The sequence below is a fragment of the Pelodiscus sinensis genome, chromosome 2, assembly GCF_049634645.1.
Source record: "Pelodiscus sinensis isolate JC-2024 chromosome 2, ASM4963464v1, whole genome shotgun sequence".
Taxonomy (NCBI): domain Eukaryota; kingdom Metazoa; phylum Chordata; order Testudines; family Trionychidae; genus Pelodiscus; species Pelodiscus sinensis.
In genome coordinates, this window is record NC_134712.1 from 26,929,569 (window position 1) to 26,951,079 (window position 21,511).

General features: G+C 40.9%; 1 protein-coding gene across 3 annotated transcripts in view; it reads left to right on the forward strand.

Annotated features, from left to right (window-relative positions):
- CSMD3 (CUB and Sushi multiple domains 3) overlaps window positions 1-21,511 on the forward strand; it is a 1,183,531-nt gene that overhangs the window by 864,612 nt on the left and 297,408 nt on the right. The gene's annotated exons all lie outside the window — the stretch shown is intronic.

Below are 21,511 nucleotides of genomic sequence, written 5' to 3' on the forward strand. Positions count from 1 at the left end.
AAGAGTACCATACCTGCATGACGAGGGCCCTGACAGTCAACATCCCCAAGCCTAATTGGTTGTCCATGGATTGGTAACTGACGTGGCAAGTTTCCAGTTGGTGATGGCGACCTGCGTTTCCAGAGTGATGGCAGGTCACATCTGGGTATCCCACCATGTGAGGGCAGGTGCGAACCAGGCACATAGCTCCAGGAACATCTCCTTCCTCATACAGAAGTTCTGGAGCCACTGCTAGTCTTTCCATTGCTCCAGGACAAGCCAGTCCCACCAGTCGGAACTGGTGTCTAACCACCAGAAGCATTGCGCCAGAGTGGGATGTGTCTGCAAGTGCAGCGCTCCTGCACACATGCTGAGGTTCTGTATGCACACGAGCCTTGTGGATAAGGGAGAAGCGGTGGATGTCATATACCTAGACTTTAGTAAGGCATTTGATACGGTCTCACATGATATTCTTATTGATAAACTAGGCAAATATAATTTAGATAAGGCCACGATAAGGTGGGTGCATAATTGGCTGGATAACCGTAGTCAGAGAGTTGTTGTTAACGGTTCTAAATCCTGCTGGAAAGGGATAACAAGTGGAGTTCCTCAAGGGTCTGTTTTGGGACCCGTACTGTTCAATATCTTCATCAATGATGTAGATATTGGGATAGAGAGTACGCTTATTAAGTTTGCAGATGATACCAAACTGGGTGGGGTTGCGACTTCTTTGGAGGATAGGGACATAATTCAAAATGACCTTAGCAAGTTAGAGAAATGGTCAGAGGTAAACAGGATGAGGTTTAATAAAGAGAAATGCAAAGTGCTCCACTTAGGAAGGAACAATCAGTTCCATACATACAAGATGGGAAGCGACTGTCTAGGAAGGAGCATGGCGGAAAGGGATCTAGGGGTCATAGTGGACCACAAGTTGAATATGAGTCAACAGTGTGATGCTGTTGCAAAAAAAGCAAATATGATTCTAGGTTTTATCAACAGGTGTGTTGTAAGCAAAACTCGTGAAGTCATTCTGCCGCTCTACTCTGCACTAGTTAGGCCTCAGTTGGAGTACTGTGTCCAGTTCTGGGCGCCACATTTCAAGAAAGATGTGGAGAAATTGGAAAGGGTACAGAGAAGAGCGACAAGAATGATTAAAGGTCTAGAGAACATGACCTATGAAGCCAGGCTTCATGAACTGGGCTTGTTTAGTTTGGAAAAAAGAAGATTAAGGGGGGACATGATAGCGGTTTTCAAATATCTAAAAGGGTGTCACAAGGAGGAAGGAGAAAATTTGTTCCTCTTGGTTTCTGAGGACAGGACAAGGAGTAATGGGCTTAAAGTGCAGCAGGGGAGGTTTAGATTGGACATTAGGAAAAAATTCCTAACTGTCAGGGTGGTCAAATATTGGAATAAATTGCCAAGGGAGGTGGTGGAATCTCCCTCTCTGGAGATATTTAAGAATAGGTTAGATAGACATCTGTCAGGGATGGTGTAGGTGGAGCTTGGTCCTGCCTTGAGGGCGGGGGGCTGGACTCGATGACCTCTTGAGGTCCCTTCCAGTCCTATTATTCTATGATTCTATGATTCTATGATTCAAGCAGCCCAAGGTCGTGTTCTTGCAGGGCCAGGAGGACAGCCTGCAGAAACTGCTGCAGAAATTGTAGCATGGTAGTCTGGAGCCATCACATGCCCAGAGGCACCTCCAGTTCCATAGCACGGAGTGCTGTGGTTTCCAAAAGCAGGGCAACCAACACACAGAGTGGAAATTCTTTGATGTCTTTGCTTGAGGTAGGCAAGCAAGCAGAAGAACCTGAGAAACAGCTGTACTAGGGTGGGGGTGTGTGTATGTGTGGAGAATGTTCCTTTAAGCACGCGTCTTAAATAACAGGAAATAACTGCTGACCTGATGCCCTGCCTGAAGTGGTTCCAGGTGGCCTTAAATGCAAGAGAGCATCCAATCAGTGTGGATGCCATTTTTTGAAATAGCAAATCACTATTTTGTGCTTTCTGTGTGCAGACAAGATATTCTGAAATAAGCTTTTCCTGGAGATATCTTCTGGAAAAGCTTATTTCCAAAGAAGATTGCAGTGTAGATGTACACTAAGACTATAGTATTCAGTTTGAAGAAGTATATACTTTGTATCTCTGAAAGATTTTAGACATCCAAATATCTTCCTATCTTCAGCCCATGGGAGTAGCTAACAATTTAAAATATGTTATACGCACACTTTCTTTCTTTCTTTCTTTCTTTCTTTCTTTCTTTCTTTCTTTCTTTCTTTCTTTCTTTCTTTCTTTCTTTCTTTCTTTCTTTCTTTCTTTCTTTCTTTCTTTCTTTCTTTCTTTCTTTCTTTTCTCCCCACACACTTCTGTATTATGGGAAATATACATAGCATATCTGCCTGGTTGAGTTTTGTGAGATTTATATGTGAAACACTTTTGGGTGGAAGATTAACATTACAGTAGAGTTTCTATTTTAAGTCTAGTTTTACTCCACCCAAATTAAATCTACAAGAAAAAAAAAGAGGTCCTTATGATTGGTAGATTCAGATAACACATTGAAAAAAAAATCAAAATGAACCAGAGAGAGTGTTTCTGAATTATATCTCCCTAAAAATAGAAGCTTTATTAGTAGGCTGACATGTTTACAGGGGAGAGTTAGGACAAGAAGGATCTTGGAAAGGTTTCCATCCTTCTGTGTACTTGTTTTTTACTATAGGAAGGGGAGAATACTTGCTGTTTCTATCTTGTAGAGGAATTTTGAGGTTTATGTGTGATATACTTTTTATGGAAGGCTCTATAGAAGTGTTAAATAATAACATTATTTATTTTGTTAGATCATAAAACTTTAAACATGTCAATAAACAGTCAATAACTTTATCAGCAATAATGAATTATTATCTAATTAGAAGCTCTAAATGTGGCATTTCTAATGAGTTTTCACATAGTGCAACTATGGTACTTACCTACTATCTTTCTTTGGATGTGTCTACACTACAGGGCTTAACTTGAAATAAGCTACGCCAATTGAGCTACATCAATTGCGTAGCTTATTTTGAAATTGAAATGGGAGTGTCTACACAGCACTTATTTTGAAATAAAGCACTTATCCTCTGACTTCTCTTACTACTCATACAATGAGGGTTACAGCAGTGGGAGTAAGAAGTCTTCCAGCTTGGCAGTATTTCGACATTATTTCAAAATAACTGCCTGCTATGTAGATGCAGACTAAGTTATTTAAAAATAACACTACATATTTCAAAATAATGTTGTTGTGTAGATGTACTCTTTGAAATAATGACTATATTGCATGTTATTTGCATCACTAGATCATAGCAGGATATAATATTTTGTGCCACATTCTATAAAAAGGGCTTTGACCAAATATTATTTTGGACCTTATTACAAATTTAAAAAGCAACATTGTTAACACTGCAGAAATGTCCCTGCTGCAGGCAAATATAAGCAAATAATAAACAGTCATTATCAGTGTTTCTTCTAAGGGTACATCTACACCTCTGGTATCCTGAAATAGCTACCCCAGCATCTTTTGAATGCGTTTTTTTTTTAATTTTGTTTACTAAGCAAAATATAGTGGACCCGCTATTTCGGTATCTCTGTAAGCCTTGTTCCACGAGGGATAAGGAATGTCTCAAAATAGTGTGTTATTTTGAAATTTCATGCTGTGTAAACACGCTAAATTTTGAAATAGCCTATTTCGAAATGGAGTCGAAAAAAGATACACAATTTGCATAGTGAAAATTACATATCTTATTTCCAGCTAAGGGTACAGTGTAGACACACCTTAAGTTGAAAGCAAGCCCTTTCCAGCTTGCCCTGGTGGCCACTCTGGGCACCACCAGGGAAACTCGTCTGCCCCCCTTCCGGCCCCAGAGCCCTTAAAGGGGCACGGTCTGGGTACGGTGCCCGTGCCAGATGCAAGCCTGCCAGCACCTAGACGGCAGACCCTGCACCTGGCATTTCACGAACCAGCTACCCGCTGCCACCAAGCCCTCCGCCTCTTCCCGGGACCAGACTGGCAGCTCCCAGGAGCCTGCCAGGGTCCGCAAGAGGCGGGCACCCACCTGGTATAGTGCGGAGATTGTGGACCTCATCTACGACGTCCGCAGTAGGCACAGGAAAGTGGCCGTCTAGGACAGAATAGCTGCCAGCCTGGCCACCCAGGATCAGGTTTGCATGAAAATCAAGGTGGTCCACTGAGACCCCCGACCCTGAGCCCTGAGCTTAGAATGGCCATACTGGGTCAGACCAAAGGTCCATCTAGCCCAGTAGCCTGTCTGCCAACAGTGGCCAACACTAGGTACTCTGGAGGGTATGGACCGAAACAATGACCACGCCACTTGTCTTGTGCCATCCATCTCCAGCCTTCCACAAACAGAGGGCAGAGACACCATTTCTACCCCCTGGCTAATAGCACTCCATGGACCCAACCTCCATGACTTTATCTCACTTCTCTTTAAACTCTGTTCTAGTTCTAGCCTTCACAGCCTCCTGCAGCAAGGAGTTCCACATGTTAACTATTTGCTTTGTGAAGAACAACTTTCTCTTAGTAGTTTGAAGCCTGCTACTCATTCATTTCATTTAGTGTCCTCTAGTCCTTCTATTTTGGGAACTAATGAAGAACTTTTCTTTATGCACCCTTTCCACACCACTCATGCCATTATAGACCTCTATCATATCCCCCCTCAGTCTCCTCTTTTCTAAGCTGAAAAGTCCCAGTCTCTTTAGCCTCTCTTCATATGGGACCTGTTTCAAACCCTTGATCATTTTAGATGCCCTCCCCTCTCCCACCCTCTCTCTTCCCCTCTCCGACCTCCTTTTCCCAGTCTCCCCGAGTATTATTCAATAAAGAGAGTTTCTATTTTTATTTTGTACATCAGGAAGGGGGGCTAGGGAGGGGTAAGTGGAAGGAGGTGAGGGAGGAATGGGGTACGAGCCCCCGATGGGGAGGACTAGTGTGGCTCTGCGGGCTCCTCGGAGTGGAAGCTCTCCTGCAGCCCCCCGATTGACCCCCCTCCCTGGATGGCAGCCTGCGGCAAGTGCATCTGGGCTGATGGTCGAGTGCTGTGATGTGCCGAGCGTGGGCACTCAGGGCACTCCAAGCCAGGACTGCTTTGCTGTCCCTCATCGAGTTAGACAAGCAAGCGGGGAACCCCTGAGAACTGTCTGTCCGGGGTGGGGGTTGGGTCCCTTTAAGCACAGCCCTTGGCTAGCCTGAGACATTCCTGAGTCCTAACCTGATGCCCTGCCGGCACTGCTTCCGGCCATCCTTAACCCTGGTTCAGGTCCACTGAATGTGGACATGCTAGTTTGAATTAGCAAAATGCTAATTCGAACTAGTTTTAAGGTCTAGATGCACCAAATTAAGTTAGTTCGAATTAGTACTGTAGTGTAGACATACCCATTTATACTTAAGTAACAGAGATCAGAATGAAGCATTATTATATGTAATACAGGCAGAAATGCCTGTCATTAAAGCTGGGTGAGACTTTCTATTACAAGACTCTGTTTTCAGTCCCTTATACTTTGTCACTATCTAACCATTCATGCTGAAATTTTATACAAGTTGTCTGCTTCATGGTTAATGAAGTTGAGTACCACTCTGAAGAATGGGATTCTGCCTCACCACTGAGTTCTTATGTGAATCTGGGTTTAACCATTAAGACAAGTACTTCAACAAAAATTATCACTTAAGAATATATATCACACATTCATATATCAGTTAAGCCTATATATAAAGTTGTACAGTGTTAAAAGTTGTTAATGTATTTGGAATTTTATTGAAAAATCAGCTCTGGAAAGAAGTGATTATATAAGAATATCAACTCATTAATCATCATCACCATCATCATCATCATCATAAATTTACTGCATATTTTAGAGAGTTTGTGTGTTATTCAATAACTCCTCCTATTTGGTAAGAACTAGGATCACCAAATTTGGTATACAGCTTCCTATTACTTAAAGCAACGTAAGGGCTTATTTGTGCAGGGAAAATAGGGTGTGCCTGGAATGGGATTGCTTCTAATAAAACCAAAAGACATACATAGTATCACTGAGTGAATCTTGAAAGAGAGTGAACCAAGATGAGCCAGAAACACAGGATGAACTTGGAATAGGATTGCTTCTCAATAAAGCTTGCAGAAAAGAGATAAAAGAAAGAAATTCAGCAGAGCCTATTTGGCACAGCTAAATCAATGAATAGGGTTTGAAAACTAGAAGACAATATTATTGGAAACCAATCTGATGATAGCCCATTTTTGTTAAAACATATCAAATGATAAAAAATATAAAAGGATAAAGAAAAAAGTTGAATTGATTGAATTATCATTTAAAATATGAAATAATAATTAAATGGACAAAATTTAACAATCCTTTTTTTCAAGAAATCCAAAATAAAAATTATAAAAATAATATTGCATTTTTGAAAAACACAATCATTTAAATAAAGCATGTACATATTCCTTTTATTCAAAAACCTTAATGTAGTTAAGATCCTGAGCAACACCGCGTATGTCTGTTAGTTCATAATAAATCAAAATCAATCAAAGCTTTATAATGGCAGCAAAAACCTTTAAATTGTGATCGTGGTGTACCCTAAATAGTGAAAGAAAAATACGTTAACTATAAAGCAAATAATTAAAATACATTTTAAAAAGCTCATGATTTTAATGTCAAAATATCATGGCTTGGGGGGCCTAATTCGTCTTTTGTTGTGGGAAATATTTCAAACTCCCATTAAAAAAAATGCTAATGTAATGTAATGTAATGTAATGGAAAATAAAATATGTGAAGTAAGGAATAGTAATTCATTACAACTATCATTTTAATAACAGCTGTCAATTTTCCAAGATATATAAGGGATATATTTGCTACAGCATATTATAAATTGGTAAATAAAATAGTTTATTTTCTGTTGACATTAATTCTGTCACCATTTTTCTGGAAGCATACATTTTTCCTCTATCTTCTAACATAATAATAAATTAAACTTGCATCTCAAAGCCATAATGTTCAAGATTTCTGTGTGGACAGACAAATCTGCTGGTTTGACAAAAAAAAAACCCTACTAAGAAAGAAAAAATGTCACATGTACCTTTGATTATATTTAGATTAATGCACAGCTACTATAACATAGAGATTAGGTACTATACTAGAGAATTTGGGGATAAAGCAGTTATTCATCAAACTTGCAACACTCTGAGTATTATTTTAACACTATAAGTACAGAGTGCTTCCTAAAGTTTTCATGGAACAGATGTGTTGGTACCGAGTACTGTGCTCCTAGAAAGTGAAGACATAATCTGTGAACTCATTGAAGCTTTACAAATTGTGATGACTGTCTAGCCAAAAGAATGGAAGATATAGGAGCATTCATAAGGTTAAGCACTATGGGTGTGTCTAGACTACAGGGTTTTGTCAACAAAAGTAGACTTTTGTCGACAAAACTACCGTATATTCCGGCGTACAAGACGACCTCTGAAGTTAAAAAACATCCCCCAAAAATCGGGGGTCGTTTTGTACGCCGGATGCCCCGCTGCCGGAGCCCCTCCGCGGCTTTGAAAGCCTCGGGGGAAGCCGGCGGCGGGGCATCCCAGGTGCGCATGGGCTGCCCCCCCTCCGGAGCCCCTCCGCGCGGCGCGGAGGGGCTCCGGAGGGGGGGCAGCCCATGCGCACCTGGGATGCCCCGCCGCCGGCTTCCCCCGAGGCTTTCAAAGCCGCGGAGGGGCTCCGGCGGGGGGGGGCAGCCCATGCGCGCCTGGTATGCCCCGCCGCCGGCTTCCCCCGAGGCTTTCAAAGCCGCGGAGGGGCTCCGGCGGGCGGGCAGCCCATGCGCGCCTGGGATGCTCCGCCGCCGGCTTCCCCCGAGGCTTTCAAAGCCGCGGAGGGGCTCTGGCGGGGGGGGCAGCCCATGCGCGCCTGGGATGCCCCGCCGCCGGCTTCCCCCGAGGCTTTCAAAGCCGCGGAGGGGCTCCGGCGGGCGGGCAGCCCATGTGCGCCTGAGATGCCCCCCCGCCGGCTTCCCCCGAGGCTTTCAAAGCCACAGAGGGGCTCCGGCGGGGGGGGGGGGGGGAGCCCAGGCGCTCCTGGCGCTCCTGGCGGCTTCGCTCCCGGTGCCTCTGGTCTGCTGGGGACCATCTCCAGCAGACCACGGACACCGGGACACCGGGACACCGGGAGCAAAGGAGGCGGAGGGGCGCTGGGGTATAAGATGAAACCCTATCTTTTAATTAAAAAGATAGGGGGTCGTCTTATACGCCCAGTCGCCCTATACGCCGGAAAATACGGTATACCTGCGTCCACACTGCCGTTGAGTTATGTCGACATAACATCGACAAAACTCAGCAGTTTTGTCGACGTATGTAAACCTCATTCTACGAGGAATAACGCCTTTTATCGACAGAGTTCTGTCAGTAGAAGGCATTATTGCATCTACACTGTCCTTTGCTACCACACTGTTATGTTGACAGGGAGGCTTACTTTGTCGACAGAACTGGCTGTATTCTAGACACTCTTTGTCGACAGACGCTTTGTCGACAGTATCTGTCGACAAAACTTCTGTTAACAAAACCCTGTAGTCTAGACATACCCTAGTTGTCAGTAGTCATCAGAGCAGGGCATCCAATTAATGTTCTGTTCTGAGCCTGGGCAGACAAATTTAAGAAAATAATTCTCTAAAAATCTCCAGAAAGCCATTGTGAGTGGACATACAGTACCAGTTGGGAATAATGAATAGATACAATATATTATACACCAAATATTGCATAGCATTGTTTTCTTTTGGTTTCTTGTTTAGGATTCATGTATCAAAAAAAAAAAAAAACCCTGACATGGTGTTAAGTTTGAGAGTTCAAATAAGTAACCTAAGTTTTAGAATATTAGGAAGATGTAATTATACCTTAAACTAACCATTACAGACCCAGAAAACACAGAAATTGGTTTCTTTTAACCCTAAAGAAAGGGTGTCAAATGAGGAGCAGAAACAGGTTATCTAAAATGGATATATTTTTATTAGTGATTAACATGACAATAAGGTACTGAACTGATAAGAAAAAAATACTGACTGTTTAATTAATCACTTGGTTGCTGTGCAAACCTTCTTTTAGCATCTCTGGGTATTCCACTGTTCTACATTTATATCCTGGATCATGGACCACAGCTGAATATGGAATTTGTACATGTCTTCTACATGCACTTAATAATGTTCCAGTGTCAAGGTGTGGAAATGAACATTGAAGGAACTCAAATAAGTTTAACTCTTCTCAGTAGTAACACCAGGAAGGGAAAAAACAATATAAAAAGTCTGATATCTTTAAAAATCAGTTTATTCTAATCTAGTTCCACAGACATTAAAATGCCTCAATTAATATATATGTACTCCCCTATTGGGGAGTGCTATGATTGAGAGTTAGTTGAATTTCTTATAACTTAGCATGCTTCGGTTTCTTTAAACTGTAACTATAAATCTGAATCTCTTCTTTCTGTAATATTTAATTTTAAGATGCTCAACATATTTATGTTTTTTACTTTAACTTGTTGATATGTATTCTGAATGTCAACTCATTATATCATCATTTTCTCTGGGAATTTAAATATTATTTTTAGCTGAATAGAAAGTATTTCTTTATCATGTGACCATCTTATTATATAATTTAATTTATCTGAAAATCCGGTCTGAGCTATTCTTTTCTCAGATAAGAGAAATTTGATGCAAATTATTCATATTTTTAGATCAAGGTAGGAAAAAATATTTCCCACTTTGATATGACAGATAATTAAAATGATGATTCTGTCACAGAAGTCCTAGATTCCATGACTTTCCAGGACTTCTGGAGCAGGGCTGGAGCAGCTGCCAGCCCTGGGGCTGCTGTAGCAGCTTCTGCTGAAACAGCTGATCAGCAGTTAGCCCCGGGCCATGGCAGAAGGAGATTTTTTACAAGGGTACTAAATCCACCACCATGATCCACCCAATTATGGTGAGAGGTTACAAACACCAAAAAAAAAAATGTTAACATGAAAATAGAATTAAAGAACTCAGCAGTGCCCTGTGATCCTCATGTTCTTTCCAGAACAGGAGAGTTTAATTCCCCAAAACATGTACCAACTTTCACAAACCAGAAAATGAGAAATAAAGGTGCTCTTCCACAAGGCCCACCAATGGGTGTGGAGGGAGTAAAGGGGCAACTGCCCTTGGACCCTGTGATCCAAAAGAGCCTGGGTCTCCCTACCACTACAGCCACTGCCATGAAAATGGCAGTGGCCATAGTCCCAATCCCTTCAAATTGCCATTGAAGCCTTGGGACGTGTGTTCCAGGGAGCACTGAAAAACTGGCAGGGGGAGGCTAACCCCCAGCCCCACCTCTTCTACCTGATGTGCAACCCCAGCTATTCTGTTGGACCTCTGTCTTCCACAAAAAGTAAAAATGAAAAACAGAACACAAATATTGGAAAACCAGGAAATGTAGAGTTCATATACTATTTCCTACACAACCCATTCCACAGCCCTTGACCCCTTGATCTCAGACCTGAAGAGTCACTCAGGAAGAGCCAAACTTATTATCCTTCCCTTAGCACTCATTCACTATGGTGCCAAACTGCAGCAAGTACATACCACAGAAACAGTTATATACAGAGTCCATTCTGCATCCCTTGGAGAGCATGATTAGAAGTCCTGATACGGACTAGTGGCAGTAACAGAGAAATTGGCAGCTTTTGATAATGTGATGTTTCCAGTTCCTCTTGGAATTATTACAAGCTGAGATTGAAGCAATGCACTTCAAAATCTCCTAGAAAATTTATCTTTGATTAACCATATGGAAAGAGCCTCTTAGCAAGCCTGCTAACCCAGTGAGGAGAACTTTAACATAGGTTTATTTGGGGATGATGACTAATGACCCAAGGTAAGTGGGGAAGTGGGACACCAGGAGGAAACACAAGGAGAGTACAAATGGGGAGGCCTCCTGATTCATATTAAGAAAGCAGGACAATTGGCTAGTTATCCCACCATGGGTTAAATCACATGACTGGAGCACTCTTATGCATAGGTAAAAACTATTCAGAAAGGACTGCTGGGTGAGAAAAGGTGTAGGAGTGGCACAGTATGTAAGAAATCAGTATGATTTCTCAGAGCTCCAATATGAAAAAGGAGAAAAGCCTGTTAATCTTTCGATTCAGTTTAAAGTCAAGCAAAAAATGAGATGTCATGGTGGGCATCTGCTACAAACCACCTTGAACAACTAACAGAAGTTTCAAGATGACAAACCATGGTTCTCATAAAGGACTTCAATCACCATGACATCTGTTGGCAGAGCAATGCAGCAGTGCACAGGCAATCCTGTGTTTTTGCAGAGAACTTCCTGATGTAAGTGCTGGAGATGCTAACTAGGGGTCATGCTCCTCTTGACTTGCTTCTCACAATCAAGGAAGAATTCGTTGGGGAAGTAAAGTAGGTGGCAGCGACCATGATATGATATTGAGTTCAGGATCCTGACAAAAAGAAGAAAGGAGAGCAGAAGAATACAGATCCTGGCCTTCAGAAAAGCAGACTTTGCCTCTCTCAGAGAATTGATGGGCATGATCCACTGGAAACCTAGTATGAGAGGGAAAGGAGTCCAGGAGAGCTGGATGTATTTTAAAGAACCCATATTGAGGGCACAGGGACAAACCATTCCAATGTGCAGAAAGAATAGCAAATATGGTGGGCAACCAGCTTAGATTAACAGAAAAATCTTCAGTGAGCATAAACACAAAAAGAAAGATTACAAGAAGAGAAAACTTGGACAGATGACAAGGGAGAAGTATAATAATATTGCTTGAGAATGAGGGCGGGGTGTAATCAAGAAGGGCAACGTGCAATTGGAGTTGCAGCTAGCAAGGGAGGTAAAGGATAACAGGTTTCTACAGGTATATGTGCAATAAGAAGAAGGTCAGGGAAGGTATGGAACCCTTACTGAATGGGGAAGTCAACTTCAGATGATGTGAAAAGGCACAAAGCTTTTGTTTCCTTGGCCTTCACAGTTAGCTCCCAGACTGCTGCACGGGACACCAGAGTATGGGGAGGAGGTAAGCAGCCCTCAGTAGAGGTTAAGAACCAGTTAGAAAAGCTGGATATGCACAAGTCCATAAGGCTGGACGTAATGCTTTCAGGGTGCTGGGAGAGTTGACTGATGTGATTGCCGAGGTCATTATCTTTCAAAACTTGAGATCTGGGATGGTCTCAGATGATTAGAAAAGGCAAATGTAGTGCTCCTCTTTTAAAAAGGGAAGATAGAGAATCTGAGGAACTATGAATTGGTCAGCCTCACATTAGTCCTTTGACAAATTGGAGGCTTGGGCCAAATGAAATCTGATGGGGTTCAACAAGGACAAGTGCAGGGTTCTGCACTTAGGACCGAAGAATCTCATACACTGCCACAGGCTGGAGACCAACTGGTTAAGTGGCTGTTCTTCAATGTGTAGGGGCATTGTCAGCAGATGAAGGAAAGTGATTATTTCCTGCCTGAAGAAGAACAACAATGGTTTGAGAAAGTGTGAGTTTGGATCTAAATCCCGATCCAAAGTTTTCAGTTCAATCCAGTTTCTAGATGGTACATTCTATTGTGTGTTCTTTCTTACTTCTCTTTTTAGATATTCTTATAGGAGTCAACAGATATGCAGTAGTTCAATAAGACTATGTCTAGACTGCAAGCTTCTTTCGGAAGAAGCTTTTCCAGAAGAGATCTTCCAGAAAAGCTTATTTGGAAGGAGAGCATCCACATAGCAAAAGTTCAACAAAAAAGCTTTTTCGAAAGATAGCGTTCACATTGATTGGACGCTATCTCAAATTTAAGTTGTGATTAGTATGGATGGAATGGACACGAAGGCACCTGTGTTATTTCCTGGAGTCCTCTTCTTTCGAAGGAACTTCCTCTTCTGTGTCCACACACACCTTTTTCTGAAAAAGGTTTCTTCCTCGTAGAAAGAGGTTTACTGCTGTCAGAAAAACCCCTCCATTCTTTCAACTTTCTGTCAAAAGAACACAATAGCAGTGTGGACCTAAGTATAGTTTTTCTGGAAAAAAGCTGCAGTGTAAACATATCTTTAGTGCATACGAGATCATTTGTCATCCTTATATACTGTGACTTGTGTATTTTTATTAATTTAAAAAATGTTTTGGTTATTCTGTGATATGACCACTTGTTTTTATTTATTCTCATCTAAGAGTGAGTTATTTCCTTCTTGTGAGTAAAGCAGTGCATAGCAAACAGGATTTAAACAATTTCTAACATATTTTTACACACAAATAAATAATTAAATGTGATGGTTTCATATTGACATTGATTTTAATAGCCTGAAAGCATATTCTGACTTTGCATAAAAAAGGTGCACAACCCGGGCTTTTATTAGCAAAAGCTTAGGGAGGTATTTTGGGGTTAGCTTAAAATGTATAAATAAACTTATTTGTTTGCATCCAGCAGCCTTTCATTGTTGATTCCACACACCAGCTAATTGTATTACAGGCAGTCCCCGAGTTATGCGGATCCGACTTATGTCAGATCCGCAGTTACGAACAGGGCCCTTCCTCTCCCTGGTCTCCAGCAGACCAGGGAGAGGAAGCAAAGCGGCGGAACACGCGGGCAGCGCACAGGGCTATCCGCTGCCCACGCGCTCCGCGGCTTGGCTCTGCTTTGCCCCCCCCCCGTCCCTCTGCTTTGCTCTGCTTTGCCCCCCCGTCAGACCAGGGGGACGGGGGGGGCAAATCAGAGCAAAGTAGAGCCAAGCCGCGGAGCGTCTGGGCTGTCAGCTGATCGCGCGCTCCGCAGCTTGGCTCTGCTTTGCCCCCCCCCCCCCCCGTCCCCCTGTATGGGAAGAAGGAAAACTTCATTTGTTAGCATTGAATCTCATTTTATGTGATCTGTTCTTCATTTCTCTGTCACTTACCATTTTGGACCTGTCCTTCTGAATGCATGTTATCAACAATTGGATTTTTGTTGAATTTACCTCTTACATGTTCCTTTAAATAGAAAATGAGCATATTAAATAAAATGAGTTCCAAAGACTCATGGGATGTGGGAAAGGATAATCACCACATTTATGACCAAGAAATTGGGAAACATGTATAAAATTAATTTACCCATAGGAAAATATGATTTCTGAAATTCTGAACACAGCAGTGAGATATTAAAAGTTTCAAGCTTTCCCAAAATATTTAAAACACAGTATCAGAGAGGAAAATATGTCAGTGTTATTCATTTGTAGTGAATCCACCTACGTTTTCTGTTTCCCTTCTCTGAACCCATGTGTGACAGAGTCAGAATTCTTGGTAATGGTAGCTATTCAGTCTTGCATCTGAGGCTAAGAGGAGGAGCTATGGGACCTAGGATTCAAATGAGAGTGTACATGTGGGAGCACAACAAATGATAAAACAGGAATGGGCATGAGAGTGAAAGGTTCAAAATCAGGTGGCCAGAAAAGGTTACCAAGTAGAGAACTCCGGACAGTGCCCATCACTCCTTTAAGCTGTTAAGCAGATGTGGTCCAGAGGAACTTTGCCCAGAGCCAAGGAAAGAACAAAAATGCACCCTTATCTCATCACAGAACATTTCCCCAAGCAGCATCCTTCTTCTCTGCGTCTTCCATTGGACCTGGACATTATTTTTCTGGACCATTCTTGTCTGTGCCACCCCAACCTACAAGCATTCCCCTTGCCAGTATGGATGCTTCACAGATAACATCACTGTAAAGGATTTGGTCAAAAGTTGTTTAGAAAGTGCTTCCGAATAGCAGAATCCTTTAACTAGGCTTACTTATCTGGCCAAAGTTTTAAAAACAAGTTTTTTGTTTTCTACGTTGTCTCAACAAAAATTTGTTTATGCAGTGAAAGCTTCCATTAACCATGTTTTCCGCAATCTGTACACTGAAAACATCAAGGCCTGACAGTTCTATTAAAGTTTATTTAATAGGTATTTTAGCTTTCTGTCCTTCAGTTGGTAATTGCTTTTTTTACACCCTAACTAGCATATTTCTAAAAATATTAGACAAGTTCTATCCACGGATACAATATCCTGTTTCCCCATCAGATCTCAATCTGATGCTAACAAACTTAATGGTGAACCTCTTGCATCTTGGTCCTTATTCTACCTGTCTATGAAAATAGGCATTTCTGAGGGTATGTCTAGACTACAGGGTTTTGTCGACAAAAGTCCACTTTTGTCGACAAAACTATACCTGCGTCTACACTACCACCGCGTTCTGTCAATATAACATCAACAGAACTCGGCAGTTTTGTCAATGGCAGTAAACCTTATTCTATGAGGAATAACGCTTTTTGTCAACAGAGTTCTGTCGACAGAAGGCGTTATTGCATCTACACTGTCCTTTGCGTCTACACTCTCATGTTGACAAAGCGGCTTGCTTTGTTGACAGAATTGAATGTAGTCTAGATGCTCTTTGTTGACAGAAGTTTTGTCGAAAGTATCTGTAGACAAAGCCTCTGTCGACAAAAGCCTATAGTCTAGACGTACCCTGATTGTGATGACCAGGGAAAAAAACTCATTTCTTAGAAGAACTCTACTCTGTTTTGTGCCTGGGTATCTTGATCTTCGTAATTAAGTGCATTATGTAAAGCATGATAGAAAATGCACAGGCAGGGAAGAAGAGCAAGGAGGAGATTGTCTAATTTAAGCCTGGTTTTCCAGAAACTGCAGAGGAGCCAAAGGTATTCCATGATAGAAACTGTATGGGGCCAAGGACCCGCTTTATATCCCTGACATGCAAGTGGTGACAATGAGATCAGATCATCCATATTCCTTTTAAGAATAGTCAGTCTGTAATTGTGTGTGAGTGCAAAAATGGTCATTCCTGCTCAGTGTATGGGTATATATGGATATACAATAATATACCTTAATATATGCATACATTTTTGGTGGCCCATTTCATGGGAAGGTAGATCTTGGGAGTACATTTTTAAACAATTAATTCGGACAGTTTACTATAATAATACAATGAGACTGTTAACTTTTTCAGTGCAGCAGCAGCAAAATAATCCAAAAACTTCTTTTTATAGTCAAATTAATTTTATACAAACTGATATATTCTGAGATGTAGTTTGTTGTAGGTTTTAATAACACTAGTTATTTTGAAGTAAGGTTGTTGTGTAGAAGAACCCTATGTTGCCACAGGATTACTTGTTGTTTTTAATGTTACAGAATAACATGATTACCCCCCAAAACTTTTTTTTATATTTCCAAGTTATTCGTCAACTTATAATATATAACATACACCAAGCAGATCAAGTGCCTTGGAATACTCAGCTTTTTCATGGAGGTTTAAAATACCAAATTAGCCTCATCAATAACATAACATAAATATAATTATTATTTTAAAAACACTGAGAATCTTTTTCTAAAATAAAAAAAGAGAATCAGGAGTTGCTATTGTGGAGGGAAAAAGAGAAAAAGGAAATGCTGGTTTGTTCAGAACAGAAGATTCACTGCTCTTAGATCAGGAAGAATACAGCTAATTAACTGACTGGCTGCCATAATGGCCTTCAACAATGTCCATGGAAAATCAGAATGGAAACAGAAATGTATAAAGTTGTTTCCAGGTGGGGATCATGGAATCATTCAGGAATAAGTGAGTCTTCAAAGAGATATTAAGGTGAGATTTAAAAAACAGATATTACTATACCTCCACACAAACAAAGTACTCATCATCTGAAAAGTTACATCTATTAAATTGCTCTAGGATGGTAATCTTCTGGATTGTATACCAATAAACTATTAAAGAAAAATCAAAATCCTCCACTGGTAAAAAAGTTCCCACTAAATGCAAAAAATGAGTATCCTGATGAAACATTGCTGCTTAGGAGATAGAGGGAACTTTAGTCAGTGAAAGAACATATTTGATCCAAGTCTATACAACAAGGCTTCTCCAGACTTTCAATCTTAATGATCCCAGTTATTCATGTGAGACAGATTTAGTAATCCTGCTTGAGTAAAGATAGCAAATAAACTTTTATAGTGGGAAAATGGGAAGAAGGGTAAAAAAGGCTCTGTTAAAAGCCAAAGACATATACAATACTATTTTAGTTCAACCACACTTCAATACATTTCACTTTAGTTGTAATAAACAGAAAACGGAAATTCACGCTGTCCGGTATACCATTTTCCGATAGAAGCAAATGTCTAGCTCCCACAACAGAATGAAGAAAGAATTTTAAAAAAGGAAAAAGGGTCCCTGGGCTAAGGGAAGTTAAATTTCACTAGTCACTGAGCAGATGGCAGGAAAAATGCTGCTCTCTTTTGATAAAATGATCAAGCACCATCCTTCAGCCAATGACATTTATTGTGAAGAATACTTTAAACATGATACATAGAAATAAGTTCCCCAAAATACACAATACAAAAGAAGGATTGGGGAATAGTTTTACAAAAAGACTACTGAAAGAATGGGCAAAAAACCAGGTGAGACACTGCTATTGTGTTAGGCTTCACCTGAGTTGTGTAGGCCTATGTGCTAGTCTCTTACCAAAGGGCATTTCTACCCAAAAAGTGTTTGTGAACCAGTGTGCTAATCACTCCCACAGAAGGACAATTGATCAATAAGAGAAAAAAAAATCATTCTTTTACTAGACAGGCCTGGAATTTTGCTGCCAACTGAAGGTTCTGCCTAGACTGCCCAGCTGTGTCTCCTTCTTTTCTTTGGAAACAGGTAGGATGTGCATCCTGTGAATTTCCCAGACAGCTGGCATGTGCTTAGCATAACTTCTTTGGCATATGCTCATTACACTTCACCAACACTATAAAATGTTCCTTATTTTTCTTTTAAATTATCCATGGGGAACAAAGCAAACAAAGAAACACAAAGGCTACATCTAGATTACATCTCTTTTTCGGAAAAGGGATGTAAATTAGACGTATCGCAATTGCTAATGAAGCAGGGATTTAAATCTCCCGCGCTTCATTAGCATAATAATAGCTGCCGCTTTTTTTCGGCATGGAGCTTTGTCAGAGAAAAGCTCCAGTCTAGACGCTGATCTTTCGAAAATTAATGCCTTTTCTGAAAGATCCCTTATCCCTCTTGAAATAAAGGATAAGGGATCTTTCAGAAAAGGCTTTATTTTTCGAAAGATCAGCGTCTAGACTGCCGCTTTCCTCCGACAAAGCTCCGTGCCGAAAAAAAGCAGCACCCATTTTTATGCTAATGAAGCGTGGGAGATTTAAATCCCCGCTTTATTAGCAATTGCGATATGTCTAATTTACATCCCTTTTCCGAAAAAGGGATGTAGTCTAGATGTAGCCAAAGAGAAAACACTACCATTTTGTTCAAAGTGCAGTATTATTTTCTGATTAAAATAGTGTAAATTACTGAAAATATGAAAAAGAAAAATCTGACATTTGCTTCACCATGGAGAGTTTTAGAAATACTGGTTTTAATTACAGTGTATCACTCAGAACACTCATTTATTAAGAAATTGAACTGTACTTTCACCCATCAAAATGACTTTTTTGTACCACACATTGATGTAAAATCACTTTTACAGATGTGTTGCAATTGTGCTGTTGATAATTTTTTTTCTCTTTATGTTCAGATGTGTTTTATTTGTATGCCAATTATGGCACTTTCAGAGCATCATTCTTTTCAGCTATTCTTTTAAAGAATTTGTGAACAATATGGGTGTGTCTAAACTACATGGCTCCATTGATGGAGCCATGTAGATTAGTCTGATCGGCAAAGGGAAATGAAGCTGCGATTTAAATAATCGCGGCTTCATTTAAATTTAAATGGCTGCCGCGCTGAGCCGACAAACAGCTGATGAGCTGTTTGTCGGCTCAGCGCACTAGTCTGGACACTCCTGCGCCGACCTGGAAGCCCTTTATCGACCTCCTTGTTATGCCTCATAGGATGAGGTTTACCAGGGAGGTCGATAAGGGGCTTTCATGTTGGCAGGGGAGTGTCCAGACTGCCCCGATCTGCCAACAAACAGCTGATCAGCTGTTTGTTGGCTCAGTGCAGCAGCCATTTAAATTTAAATGAAGCCGCGATTATTTAAATCGCGGCTTCATTTCTCTTTGCTGAACAAACAAATCTACATGGCTCCGTCGACAGAGCCATGTAGTTTATACGTATCCTATGAGTTCAGAGAGATAGGAAAAAGTTTGGCAAGTTTTCTAACTTGTACATTTTTCTACTTTGGAGAAATCATCAATTTTTCTGGGCTTATGTTCTCCTAGATTAAAACCATAATGTGTTTGTGACATCAGTTTAATATCAGCAGTGTATTATGTTGCATATATTGCATAATATTATTACTTTTATGTAGCCTCAAAATGGGGAATTGTGAGTATATCCTTACTAAATATTTAACCATTAGTTTACTTGCTTAGATACTAATATCATTAATTTATGAGATGCAAATTATTGTAAAACAAATTAAAAATATGCACATACCTTCAGTAAATTTGAAATAATTCCTGTTATTTTTAAAATAAAATAAAAGTTATTTAAATGATAAATATTATACTTCTTTATTTGTTACTTTTTGGGGACAGTTCTCTAGACAGTATTTGAATACTAGAAGACTTACCAGTATTGCCTGGGTCTGGACTTGGAGAGAGAAGGGGCCATGAGGCCTCCTGCCAGCGCTCCCTTGGCCCAATTGACCCAATGCAGGGACTGGGGATGGGGGATGGCTGGAATGGGGAAGGTCCAGTCTGGGGTCAGGGGGTGAGGGGGCCTGGCCCAGGGCCTTGAGTGCAGCCTGAGACAGGACGGGGTGGGGGGGAACAGCTCATAGGCCTCCCATCTACATTCCCTGAGCCTGGAACTGAGAGTGAGGAGGATGCTGTGCAGGCCCCAAGGAGGCGCTGTGTGGGCCAAGCCCCGTGGCAGTAGGAGACTGTGGAGGCCTCTTGCCAGTGCTGCCCATGCCTGGCTCCAAAGAGGGCAGTAAGGGGGGTCCTCACAGCCACAGCCATGCTGGGTGGCCCAGCAATACTTTGGGGGGATCTGTGGCTCCTGTGGCTCCCGCAGCAAAGGCTAGGCTGCACTGCACTGTCCCAGCAGTGCTCTGATAGGGGTGCTGGTGGTGGAGCTAATGGGGCTTTCGCCACCCTGAGCCTGTGACTGATTTTTTCTGTGGGTCAGTGGCCCCCTACATAATAAAGGTTCCCTACTCCTGCTCTAAAGCATGCAGCCTGTGTCACTTGCAGGTTTGAACTTGTGGATTCTCTGTATCTTGAAGTCTTTAAATCATAGTTAGAGGACTTCACTAATTCATCCAGAGATTATGGATCTATTACAAGAGGGGGTAGGTCAGATTTTATGACAATGTTCACGAAGTCAGATTAGATTGTCAAAATGGTCCTTCTGACCTTACTGTTTATGAATCTAACTGAATTGCAGTAACAAGACTAGTGCTATGTTAACCACTGTAATTTATTTGCTACAATCTCTTATTCTTTTTTATCATGTGGTATCACAGAAAAATGAAAAAACACACTGCATCACCATCAACCTTGTATTCCCAATATGATTAATCTTGTTTCATTCATCCTCAGTTCCATGTTTCCTTCATTCCATCCAATTCATAGCTCATCTCTATTTAACCCTTATGTGTGAATAGTCCCATTAAATTCAATGAACCAAGGTCCTGATCCAGCTATGAAGTTGAGCACATATATAACATCAATTTTATGAGTAGTTTGTTATACTGGACCCTCTGTAAATGTTTCAGGAACATGTCCCATAATTAAAGCTGGAACCAATGGTTGACAAAGGAACAGGCACTTTTCTAACAAAAGTAGGTGGAGGGAAGGAATGAAGGAATAATAAACAAACAGACAAGCTAACCTGACTAAAAAGGTATATTGAACATTGAGGACAGCTTCAAAGGGTTTCCAAGAAATATACTAAACATACTTCTAGAATGTAGTGACTATGTACTACTGCAGATGAAGTCTTAGTAAGTAGAACAAAGACACTTCTGTTTGCCATAAAATATTTGTAAGGGTTTTGGGAGAGAGTTGATCATTCAAGTACCAAGGACTCAAATTATTAAGATTTTATATGCCCTCTATTAGGACCTGGGATTCAAACTGTTAAAATAACCCAGGTAGACTAGAAGAGTAGACAGTACCAGTTCCCTTACCACTGAACCCAAAAGCATAGGCTGCCATGTTCTGCAATTACTGCAGATTCTGAATCAAAGTCATTTTAGGGGCAATTTGCTAAAAAAAAAAATAATAGAAACCATGGAGTTATAAATTATTACAGAGTTCACTATTTTGGGGAGTATTATCTATGAAAGTGGGAATAAGCGTATCATATGGAGTTCTACAGTAAGAAAGAAATCACTGGAAACACAGACAGCCTGAGCAGTTGCAAGTGTCCATTTTATTTCATAACACAGAACTAACTAGAACTAGCCCAAACTAGCTGGGCTGAACCCTAGTGATCTAACTCAGTTACTATAACAACAAGATCGATATCTAGAACCCAATACACAACATTCATAAACATTTATTTTGAATGA